Here is a 12,456-nt window from a genome sequence, read left to right as displayed (position 1 = left end):
GTCAAATATGTGTTTGGGGGACGAAATGTTTTATAATACGACCCAAAGTTACTCCTGATCGTTCGGTGCTTAGGAGAGAAATGAAGCTCGGTTGATGCGTATTGTTGTTATCGAGGAATGGAAACTCAGAAGCGACGAGAACACAGGACTCCGCTCTGGTCTCGTCCTGCGAAAACCTAAAGTAATTGGCCGTGAACAAAAGGCACGTCGGCGCTCTCGTGGGATTTGCCGAAGGGGCGCTCTTTGAATGCATGAGAAGGCGGCCTCGAGAGAGAGTCAGGTAGTCAGGCACGTAGCAGAGAAGGGCCCCTCCGTATATAGCCCTGCCTCCTGCCTCTTCCTCTTCCTCCTCCTCGAACCTCCGCCTCCTCCCATCCTTGCCTTCTCCGCCTCTCCCCCTCTGTGCTCTTTCTCCCCGTCCCAGATCGTGGCGGGGAGGAGTCCAATTTGTCTTCTGCCGTGGACGTGGTTGTAAGACGGGCTAGGAGTGAACGGCTGCGAGAACGTAAAGGTGAAGGACTATAAACCTGACAAAGGCAAAGAGAGAGAGAGAGGAGGAGGAGGGAATCTGTGAATAGGAAGAAGACCAAATTACTAGAGAGAGAGAGAGAGAGAGAGAGAGAGAGAGAGAGAGAGAGAGAGAGAGAGAGAGAGAGGAAAAAAAAAGAAAACGAGGGGAACGAATTCGGATAAAAAAAAATAGACCCAATGAAGATGAAAAATAAAAGCGGAGGGAAGGCAGGAGGAGAAAAATACGCATCGTGAAATAATGAAAATAAAAAAAAATAAAAAAACACAAGCGTAGGGGGAAGGGAGGGAAGGGAAAGCGGTTCAGAATTGGAGTAATAAAAAAAAATACGCAAAGGTTTTAAACGGTACAGGGAAATCATGAAGCAAGGGGGAAAAAAAAAAGCTTATAGAAAAGGAAGGAAGAAAAGTCGATAAAGGAAGGGAAAGGGAACAACTAGCGAGCGAGGGAAAAAAAAGGCTTATGGAAAGGGAAGGAAGGAAACTCGGTAAAGAAAAGGAAAGGGAACAAAACCAGGCGAGCGAGGCAACGATCTGACCTACAGTTTATTCCGAACGAAATCTGTTTTATATTTTCTTCAGTTCGTATATTTTTACATTCCAATATTTCGCGGGATTAGGCGTGGAATTCATTTTTCGTTCACCCCTTGCCGGAATTTTCTAGTTGAATTCTTACTCTCCTTGTTCGTATGCTGACAATATATATATATATTTTTTTTTATGTATTTCTTGAAGTGGGGGGCGTTCTCTCTCTCTCTCTCTCTCTCTCTCTCTCTCTCTCTCTCTCTCTCTCTCTCTCTCTCTCTCTCCTTTTGTTCTTTCCCTCGCCTCATAAACGTTCGTCACTTACAAACGTTACTTACACCCTTGTCTTCGTGCGCTTCGAAACGTTTGAGGAAAATTGAAGAGTTGAATAGAGTAGAGGAGAGAAGTAGTGATTCCTGCATGTGTGTGCGCGCGTGTGTCCTCGGGCTCGTATGTGGCAGCTATTGGCTTCCCCGATACTAAAATAGCCCTGAGATATAAGCATTGTGAAGCTGAGGACGCCGAGGGAGGGAGGGGGAGGGAAGGAGAGAGCGAGAGATAGGGAGAGGAAGGGGTGGGAAGGAAGGAGTATAGTGATGACAGGGATGAGTTAAACTTAAAGGGAAGGAGTATTTTGGGATCACGTGGAAAGTGATGATGGTGATGGTGGTGGTGATGATTGGGAAAGTATAAGCAAAGGAGGAGGGTAAGTAATGGAGTGAAGGTGGGGAGAAGGAAAATGAAGAAAAGGGAAAGGGTGAGATGGTGGTGAGGTGGAAAGAAAGAAGGAGAAAAATGGAGGAAGGAAGTTCGGAGGAAAAGAAGGTAGAAGAAAAAGGGAGATTGAGGTGGCTGATGAGTAGGAACAAAATTAAGAAAAAAGAATAAAAAGTAATAGAAGACAAAGAAGAAAAAGAAGAAGACAATGACAAAAGAAGAAAAGGACAAAGAAAAGGACTAAGAAGAAAGACACGGAAGAAAAAGACAAGACGATGAAAGACAAGAAAATGGCAGAGAAGAAGACAAAGATCAATCTTATGGAAAGCCTCACTTTTATCCTAGGCAATACAAACGAACAACAACGACAAGAATAATCGTAGGGAAAGCCTCGTCTTCATCCCAAGCGATATGGACGAAAAATGGGAGCTGGCGCTATGGGATTATTCTCCTTATCCGGCACTGAATCTTTGTTTGGGTCCCGCCGAGCCGAACCACCCCGCGCACACGGCCTCGAATCTGTTCCTTCATCACCTTACCTTTCTACCTTCCTACCTTTCATGTCTCCCATCCTTATTTTTTTCCTTCATGCATTTCCACTCACCCTTCATCCCCTCTTTACCTTCGTTCCTTCCATACTTACTTTTATTCCTCCCATTTTCATTTCCTTCCTTCCGCACCTCCACTCTCATCTACTTAAACCTATACACCTTTACCTACGTTTTCCAACATCGCTAGACCATCACCTAATTCCTAATCTATCTTATTCATTTTGTCCAGACTTTCCTATCTCTCCCTCATTCTTATTCCCTTTCTGTTTCCATCCCCTTTACCATCATCAAGTTCCTAATGTATCCGATTCCTTTTGTCTAGCCTTTTTCTTCCTTCCTTTCTTCCTCCCATCCTTATTTCCTTCCTTCCCTCACCTCCACTCTCACCTGCTTACACCTTTGGGAGCAGCGAGTAGCGGGCTTTTTTTATTATTATTTTTTATTTTTTTGTGTGCCCTTGAGCTGTCTTTGTTGTAAAAAAAAAAAAATTCATATACCTTTTGTTATCGCTGTACCATCACTTAATCCCTAATGTATCAGACTGATTTTGCCTAGTCTAATACCTCCCATTTATTTCTCATCTTATTTCCTTCCTTCACCCACCTCCATTCTCACCCTCTTGGCATCTGTACATCTTTACGTATCTTTTTCTGTCATTGCAATACCATCACCTAATTCCTAATGTATCGTATTCCTATTGCATATATATCTATTTTGCTCCATTCGTCACTAACACCTATCCCTTTTTCCTTTTCCTATTTCTATTCCTATTCCTGTCTGTTTTGCTCCATCCTATACTTTGTCAATGCAGTAACATCACTCTCAGCCAAATGTATGAATTTCCTTTAACCAATCATTTTTCTCGTTTGGTTACTATTCCAGTCTGCCTTCTATCAGTCATCTCTCGTCGATATTTCAGTCACCACCCACGTCCCGACCTTTACTGTGTGGCTTCCCTTGTCTTCCCGTTACATACAGTTATACATTTATCTGCATCCCAACGTATCCTTTCATCAAACCCCCTCACCACTCTTGCTTCCATCCCAGCCACCACATTTATACACCCCAACCTTTACCATTTTCTTTCACAAATATCTCCACAATAATCTTCACCTAACCCCACCTCTTCATCTCCATCTTTACTTATTTCCGTTGACACACTTTTCCAAACGCCACATCTTCCCACGTACCCATCTGTCTTTCAGTTGTATATCACTTCGCTGTTACCCGTGTTCCACCCCTCCCACGCCACCCTCGCAGCCACACCCCCGCCGCGCCACACCAGCTCGCCCCATCCTCATCTTGACCCCAATGAATCAACGCTAGACGTAAATCTTTCCATTCGTCTCGCTGTCAGGAGTGGGAGGGTGTTAGGCAGTGCGCGCGCGGCCCCCATACCCCCCCCCCCCCCCCACACACACACCTGCTCCCTCCCCTCACTAATTTTTCAACGTCGGAGTGAAAAGAATGTTGTCTGTGGCCTTTCCAATGTTGGTATACGTACATTTGGCTTTTTTAACACACGCCATTGCTCAAACACACACACACAGCCTTCAGCACTGCAACATGTAAGCCCATCAACTAACTGGCCTCCCCACGGTTGAAATCCCTCACACACAAATATCTTTTTACTGTTCGCTGGACGTCACTTGTCAATTATATTCCGGCTCGCCAGTCGCTGCCCCGCCGTGGCGCCGAGTTGCCGTTTGAACCGAGGGAAAAGTACATCCCCTATAAAAGCTTTTTCGTTTTCACCCTTTTTTTTTCCTCTTCATTTCCCTCGTACATGCGCCCGCCCCCCGCTCCGTTGTGTGTCCGGCTTTTTTATTTGTTTTTAGTTGTTTTTTCTTTACAAATTTGGGTCGAGATGGGGGATGAGTTACTCCCTTTCGTCCACTTAACAAATGTATTAACTTACTAACAAATCGTTCATCAAAACAAACGATTCTCAACTCTTAATATTTCAGATCGATGGGCTGCTGCAGAGAAAGGAGGGACAAAGGACTGACGTGGTGTGTGCACATCCCCTGTTGGAGACGTCATCGCCGCCAAGGGATTGTGGGAGGCAGGGGTTTATTTTTTTTATTTATTTATTTTTTTTTTTTTTTGTGCCAATATATTTGAGAAAAGGTGACTGGGGGAAAAGTCTGCGGGAAACACCCATCAGCTTCAAGTATGTTTTCTAATGTCCATATGAGGGAGAGAGAGGAAGGAGGAGGAGGAAACATGGAAACATGGACTAGCAGGCAGCAGAAAGCCTGCTGGCTCATTACTAGGCTGCCTGCTTTCAGTGATTTAATCAATCCGTTTGCCATAGGAGTGGCTTGCAGGGAAGGATTAAAGCACTTGTGTACCTACTCTTGGATACGTTCAGTTCACTCCCAATGCAGCAAAGTGGCGATCAATGCGATTCTTGAATGAGTTGATGGTCTCTGCGCTAACCACTTCTGCAGGAAGGCTGTTTCAGTGGCGAACCACTTTATTCGAGAAATAACTCCTGCCGATGTCGGTATTGCATCGTTTTGCTTGAATTGTTTTTCCGTTGTTTCTTGTTCTCAGGTTAGTTTGTAGCGTGAAAAGCTTGGAGTGATCAATGTTGCTGAGCTTGTTCAGGTACTTAAAGACTTGTATCATGTCTCCCCGCAGTCGTCTCTTTTCCAACGTGAAGAGGTTGAGTCACTCGAGTCGCTCTTCATAGGGCTTCGTCCTCAGTGATGATATCATCTTCGTGGCGTGGCGCTGTACTCTCTCAAGTAATTCAATGTCCTTCCAGTAATTTGGAGACCAGAACTGCACGGTGTATTCCAAGTGGGGCCTTACCAGCGAGTTATACAAGGATAACATAACTCCCGGCGTCTTGTATTCGAAGTTCCTCGCTATGAACCCAAGCATTGTATTGGCTTTCTTACAGGCGGACTTGCAGTGTTTTGTTTGTTTCAAGTCACTGCTGATGATGACCCCGAGGTCTCTTTCCTCTTGCATAACACATAGTGGTTCCCCACCCATGTGGTATGTGTGATTGCGGTTTCTGGATCTGATATGCATTACTTTACATTTGGTAGTGTTGAAGGACATCTACCATTATTCCGACCACCGAGTGATCAGGTCCAGGTCTCTCTGGATAATTTCGCAGTCTGCTGTCGTGAGAGCCTTCCCACCCACCTTTATGTCGGCGGCAAATTTTGTAAGATTGGATCTTAATCCTTGTTCTAGGTCGTTGATATATATGATGAAGAGTATGGGTCCCAGCACTGACCCCTGTGGCACTCCACTTGTGACCGGGAGCCACTCGGAGGCCTGTCCGTTGAGTACAACTCGTTGTTTCCTTCCAGTGAGCCAGTCTTTGATCCACGCTGTCAGATTGCCGCCTAACCCCGCCGACTTGAGTTTCTTGAGGAGGAGTTGAGGAGTCGAAGGCTTTTTGAAAGTCTAGATATATAACCACTGGGGATATGAATATCCCAGTTTGGGAAGAAGTCCAGTAAATTGGTTAAGCATGAGCGCTTATTCCTGAAACCGTGCTGAGCATCGGAAATGATGATGATGTCTTCAAGGAACCTAACGAGTTTGTCTCTGATGATCTTCTCGAGGATTTTTCCGGCCACTGAGGTCAAGCTGATTGGTCTGTAGTTTAGGGCCACGCTTTTGTCTCCCTTTTTGAAGATCGGTGTTACATTCGCTTGTTTCCAGTCTTTCGGGACTTTGTTTTGTTGTAGTGACAGATTGTAGATGGCAGTGAGTGGCTAGAGGATTTGCTGCTTGAGTTCCTTGAGCAGCCTGAGTGACAAGTCGTCTGGTCCGGTGGACTTGTTTGTCTCGAGTTTGTCTAGGTACTTTTTCACATCCCGTTCATCGATTGTGCCAATTTCTAGGGGAGTGATTCCCATCAGTGGGGTAGGGCTCTTGGGTACGGACTGGGTGTTCTCGACCGTGAACACAGACGCGAAGTTTCTGTTTAGGATTTCAACCATTTGTCTGCTGTCCTGTGTTAGTACGTCACTTTCATCTTTTAGGGGACCGATATTGCTTTTTGTCTTCTTTTTGGTTCTTATATACATGAAGAACTTTTTCGGGTTGGACTTGGCTTCGCGTGCAATCTGCTTTTCAGAGTCGCGTTTACGCTGGCGAATAAGAGTTCTGCAGGCTCTGAGGCTTTGATGGTACTGTTCGCGAGCCTCGTCAGTGCTGTTTTCCTTTAGCAAGTTGTATTTTCTCTTCTTTAAATTAATCGCCTGTCGAACTTGGGTAGTCATCCATGGTGGGCTTGTGGCCATTATTTGTTCTCCTAGTCTTCATGGGAACAGTTGTTCTCTCTACCTCTAGGAGTTTGTTCTTGAAACCGTTCCACGTGCCATCCACAGGAGGAGGTGGAGGACATACAAAGAGAGGATTGAAGGAGGTGGAAGGTCGCGGAAGACAACAAAGGGAAGGGTGGAGAGGTGTTGAGGTGGGGAGCGTAGAGTTGTGCCGTTGTTCATACTGTGGCAAACGACGCCATGTTATGAGATATCTTTCATTCTTTTTATCCATCCTCAAGGGCAAAGGATTCTGAGGTGTGTCTATTTCCTGACATTTTTTTTTTTTATCACTCCTCCAAGTACTATACCTCAAATTCATTAACCATGGCCTTTTCTGAACATTTTATTTATTTCCAGATGTAGCCCAAGATACCGGTAAGGGCTGTGTGCCACTGTGGGAGAGAAAGATGAGAACCATTCAACATCCCAGCAGAGCAATGGATCTGTGGAATATATTATTACCTGACGAAATCATATTTCCTGAAACAATTCTGTAAAAAAATTAGAGAGAAATTAGAGAAGACAGGACACTCCACCCTGACTCCATCTTGTATGAACACACCAACCCACACACAGGAACAGTAGCACATAGATTATAATTTAAGCAATGAAAGAGCATTTGGGAAACGGATCAATGCTTTGCACTTCTCACTTTTCTTATGGCCAGATGAAATTTTTGTTTTATTGTGACTGTATGGATTTGTGTGACTATCTGTATGCAAACTGACCTGCTGCATAATACTATAGTAGGTTCACTTAAGCTAGATTCCTGGCACCTAGGCAGGTTGGTAAGCTTGCTGCTGATTGGCTGCTCTGCTCTCTCGCAGACACTGATGTCGGACCACACCTTGCATGCTCGAGTGAGACATGTTTCTTTATTATATGCCATAGCTCACCTCACATACGAGATAGCCAGTTTTGGTTGACACCACCAGACTCAGTAGTGACTGTAGAATCAAGATGTATTTTAAAAGCTCGACAAAACAAATAAGAAATGGTATTACGATGAGTTGAACCGTGAAGATGTTAAAAAAAATGTTTATAACACGTTTTACATATGCTTGCTGTTTTCAACAGTTGTTCATTGACTGCAGAAATATATTATTACATATTTATAGCAACATGTCACACGCCGCAACCATCACAGCGAGCGAGTGACATGTTGCTATAAATAACCCTGCGTTTTCAATATGTGGAGCCTTACCTGCATTCTGATCACACTATCATGTTCACAAGAGATTTTCTTACATACCTTAATAATATATTTCTGCAGTCAATGAACAAATGTTGAAAATAGTGAGCATAATTAAAACTTCTTTCTAACATCTTTACAGTTCAACTCATCGTAATACCATTTTTTTGTTATTTTGTCGAGTTTTTACAATACATCTTGATTCTACAGTCACTGCTGAGTCTGATGGTGTCAACCAAAACTGGCTATGGCATATAATATAGAAACATGTCTCACTAGAGCATGCTAGATGTGGTCCGACACAAGTGTTAGCGGGAGAGTGGTGCAGCCAATCAGCTCCAACCTGCCTAGGCGCCAGGAATCTAGCTTAAATGAACAAGGTATAGTAATGCACATCCCTGTAAACTGGTTCATTCACTTAGTTGCCATGCATGACCTTTATAGCTTTATGAGAAACTAGATAAATTTTATTATCATCATCATTGTTATTGTTACAGTAATCCCTCGTCTATTCCAGAACCCCCCACGAAATGCGAAAATCCGCAAAGTAGCAACCTTATATTTATGACCTTTCCCACACTCTTATAATCACTTCCAGACATATTGTAAACAGGTACAAAGCTTAGTCAAAACATTGCCACAATCAGCATGCCATGCAAGGTCATTGAATTACATTTAGAATTGCTCTAATAGCAAGAGTTAACATCTTTCCCGTCTCCCTGACAGACTGCCTGAATGAAAAAAAACTGTTCCGTGACAGCTACGCACGGCATGTTGAAGGGTTGCAGTACCTGAATGGGATCACGGCTTCTTGGAGGGTTGGGATACCTGACAAGTCCACAGTGCAACGTTTCTGCAAGAAGCACCAATATTAATCTAATTTAGAGAATTTTGTAACTTATTCAATAATAACATATAAAGGCAGGGCCAATCATCTTGTTTGTTTTAACAAATCAGGCTACTGCTTCTTCTCCGAAGACTTTTTTAGGTAGTTATGACTTAGGACATTTTGGGAGGTATTTTATGTAAGCTATTGACCATCTATGGTGGTCAGGTTCTCCAATATCTCCATAAGGTTGGACAACACCAAAATAATTTGAAGACCACTATTCTATCTATATCTCCGACACCTTGCTATATCGCGGAAACTTCCCTCAAGGGGGCGGCCGCAGCAGAAGTGTCTCCATATCTCCCTGTTCTAGCACATTCAATCCCGAACTTCCAACTCTCTAACTCCAATACTCACTCACCCTACTGGTCCACTTCACAGGCCACTACTCAACCCCAAGTGCAAACAAGCATACGTAACCTACCTATGTACATGTATTTGTTGTCTGCCTGCCATCCAGTCACCGCACAGCTGAAAAATCAGTTCTCATCTTGTGCAGCTTAGCTCTTTGTTTCCTGTAAAATAAAGGAAAAGAATTAGGTTTGAAAAAATTATGAGAATAAATGGGGCTGTTTGTAATGGTTTAAGAGCAAGGGAAGTGGACTATGCACAAGTGGAATAGGTGAACAATGGTATTCGACACAAATATAAAGGAGGATATATGAGAGCAAGACTGAGGGAAACTGCATCTGGAGTAGATCACCACAAACAGATTAATAGTGGGTAAGTACTGGAGAGGGATGGATTGCATGGCTGACGAATCATATAGGTATCATCAAGTAAGGCAAGAATGAGAAATAATGGAAGGATTTAGGCAACTGTTTGAAGAGCATGAAGGTTGGGGGTGTGATTGTGAAGGGAGGTATTGGTGAAGTAAATGAGAATAGGTAATAGTACCTTGGGAGTGTCTGTGGTGGAAGCAGTTTGTTCTTCTTAGCAAAAGCCTTTATCCAGCAAAAGTTGATCTACAGGTTTACGTGGAAAAGGAGGAACGAAAGAAGCTTAATAGATTTTTATAGCAGTAAATGGTACCGTAAGTGAAAGAAGGATTTACTGGATGGAAAATTTTCAAGAGGAATGTTCAATGGTTCTGATCACTTTGCAGTAAGTAGTAACAAGAGTAAAAATGCAAGAAATGGGTAATTTAAAAGAAAGGGGAAGAGGGAAAATGAGATGAAGGAACTAGTTGGAAAATGCAGGACTGATCACTGATTTATTATTATTTTTTTTTTTTTACATCTTAGGAGACAGCTCAAGGGCTCAAAAAAAGAAAGAAAAAAAAAACCGCTACTCACTGCTCCCGAACAGAGGTCAAAGGAGTGTCCAAAAAGAGAGGTTAACTTCGGGAGGAGAGGTGTCCTGACACCCTCCTCTTGAAAGAGTTCAAGTCGTAGGCAGGAGGAAATTTAGATGAAGGAAGATTGTTCCAGAGTTTACCAGCGTGAGGGATGAAAGAGTGAAGATGCTGGTTGACTCTTGCATAAGGGGTTTGGACAGTATAGGGATGAGAATAAGTAGAACGTCATGTGCAGCAGGGCCGTGGGAGGGGTGAAGGCATGCAGTTAGCAAGTTCAGAAGAGCAGTCAGCATGAAAATATTGATAGAAGATAGAAAGAGAGGCAACATGGCAGCAGAATTTGAGAGGTAGAAGACTAACAGTATGAGGAGGAGAGCTGATGAGACGATGAGCCTTTGACTCCACTCTGTCAAGGAGAGCTGTGTGAGTGGAATTTGAAAGAAAGATATCAGCAAAATACATAGAACAAAAAGCTCTTTTGAAATAACAGAGAAGTAAGGGAAAGAGTTATATACTTGCAAAATCAAAAAGTGATGGGATGCTGATGAAAAAGATTAAGATTTAGTAGATATGGAAGAGGCATTTTGAATCCGTGATGAATGAGAATGTGGTACAGGGACCAGAAGTGACCAGTATGGGAGTCAAAATACTATAGGCCTGCTAAATGCACAGGAAAAGGTGAAGAATATGGAGATAGGAAGCAATTGATGACATGAGAGCAATTATGGAGGAGATGTAGTTGTGGAGTGGGTGTTGAGAGTGGATGATGTGGATATTCAATCTAGCACAGAAGAAGGGTGAGGTGCCAGAAGATTGGAGAAGGACCTTCATTGTTCTGCTGCACAAAGAAAGAGTTGGAATGGCTGTAAGTCATAAGGAAACAGCTTAATGAGTGTGCTAGCCTGCTAGGAAAGGTTTATGAAAGGGTTTGAAAAAGAGCAGTGGTGAGTCTCGCCGGGATGATGAAAATGACCAATAGTGCTGTGGACAATAATCGAGGGAATTTTAGGAACGAGGGGATGTGGGAATCAACTTTTTGCACATAATGATAATTAAAGGGTGCTTGGGAATGGATAGGAAGCAATTTGCTGTTTTCATGAACATGGAGAAAGCTTATGACAGGATCAACAGGAAGGGTTTATGTGATGTCCTCAAGATATAGGCTATGGTGGGGGAGACAGTTTACTTAAAAGTATCAGATCTTCTCATATGGATGTGAATGCAGAGAGGATGAGAGTTTTGGTGTTTGTATGGATGAGACAGGTGTGTGACATCACTCACTCACTCTGAGTACTCTCTCTCTCTCTCTCTCTCTCTCTCTCAGTGTCGGGCAACAAAAATGATCCCTTCCTTGTGCAACAAATCCTACGAAGAAAGGCTTTCCACCCTTAACATGTTCTCTCTCAAGAAACGTCGCCTCCGAGGAAAGCTGATCGAAAGTTTTAAAATACTTAATGGTTTCACGAATGTAGACGGAGCAAAATTGTTTATGATCGATGACACTTTACGAACGAGGAACAATGGCAAAAAACTCAAATGTAGATAAGTAAATTCAGACTGCACCAAATTTTTCTTCACCAACATTGTAGTGCGAGAATGGAATAAGCTCCCACCTTCAGTGGTCCAGGGTAACACGACTGACTCCTTTAAAAACAAGCTCGACCGTCACTTCCTTCAACTTAATATTAACTAAAGTTGAAATGCAACGTTTTAGAGCCATCTGATTAATGTAGAATCACATAGGTTTAGGACAGACCACCTACTCTGGACCATGGGGTCTGTGTGGTTTAATTTTCTATGTAAATCTCTCTCTCTCTCTCTCTCTCTCTCTCTCTCTCTCTCTCTCTCTCTCTCTCTCTCTCTCTCTCTCTCTCTCTCTCTCTCTCTCTCTCTCTCTCTCTCTCTCTCTCTCTCTCCATTGACGGATTTAACTCAGAGTGGGCGCCTGTCACTAGTGGCGTCCCTCAGGGCTCGGTTCTTGGCCCAGTGCTCTTCATTATTTACATCAACGACGTGGATGTTGGACTCAATAACCGCATTAGTAAATTTGCAGACGACACAAAGATTGGTAACTCGGTTCTCACTGACGAAGACAGGCAAAGCCTCCAAGAGGATTTGCACAAAATTTCAGCTTGGTCGGATAGATGGGAGATGCCCTTTAACGTAGACAAGTGCCAGGTCCTTCAAGTTGGAACGAGGAATAAAAAGTTTGATTACGAAATGCGCGGCGTTAAACTCAAAAGCGTTCAATGCGTCAAGGACTTGGGGTCAAAATCGCGTCAAACCTCAAATTCTCACAGCAATGCATCGATGCAGCAAATAAAGCGAACAGAATGTTGGGCTTCATTAAAAGAAACTTTTATTTAAGAATAAAGATGTAATACTCCCGCTCTACAACAGTTTAGTCAGACCCCACTTGGAATATGCGGTACAGTTTTGGTCTCCTCACCATGCAAAGG

At 43.3% G+C, this 12,456-nt stretch overlaps 1 long non-coding RNA gene across 1 annotated transcript in view; it reads left to right on the top strand.

The window, feature by feature from the left end:
• LOC126982588 (uncharacterized) overlaps positions 1 to 7,008 on the top strand; it is a 46,776-nt gene extending 39,768 nt beyond the window's left edge. The window contains exon 4 of the long non-coding RNA XR_007735255.1: positions 4,289 to 7,008. This is a non-coding gene — a long non-coding RNA (uncharacterized LOC126982588). The remainder of the gene's footprint in view (positions 1 to 4,288) is intronic.
• Positions 7,009 to 12,456: the final 5,448 nt, after the last annotated feature.

The sequence above is a fragment of the Eriocheir sinensis genome, chromosome 51 (genome assembly GCF_024679095.1).
Source record: "Eriocheir sinensis breed Jianghai 21 chromosome 51, ASM2467909v1, whole genome shotgun sequence".
NCBI classification, from domain to species: Eukaryota; Metazoa; Arthropoda; class Malacostraca; order Decapoda; family Varunidae; genus Eriocheir; species Eriocheir sinensis.
The sequence above is the reverse complement of the archived record's forward strand: the minus strand, read 5'-3'. Positions and strand labels throughout refer to the sequence as shown.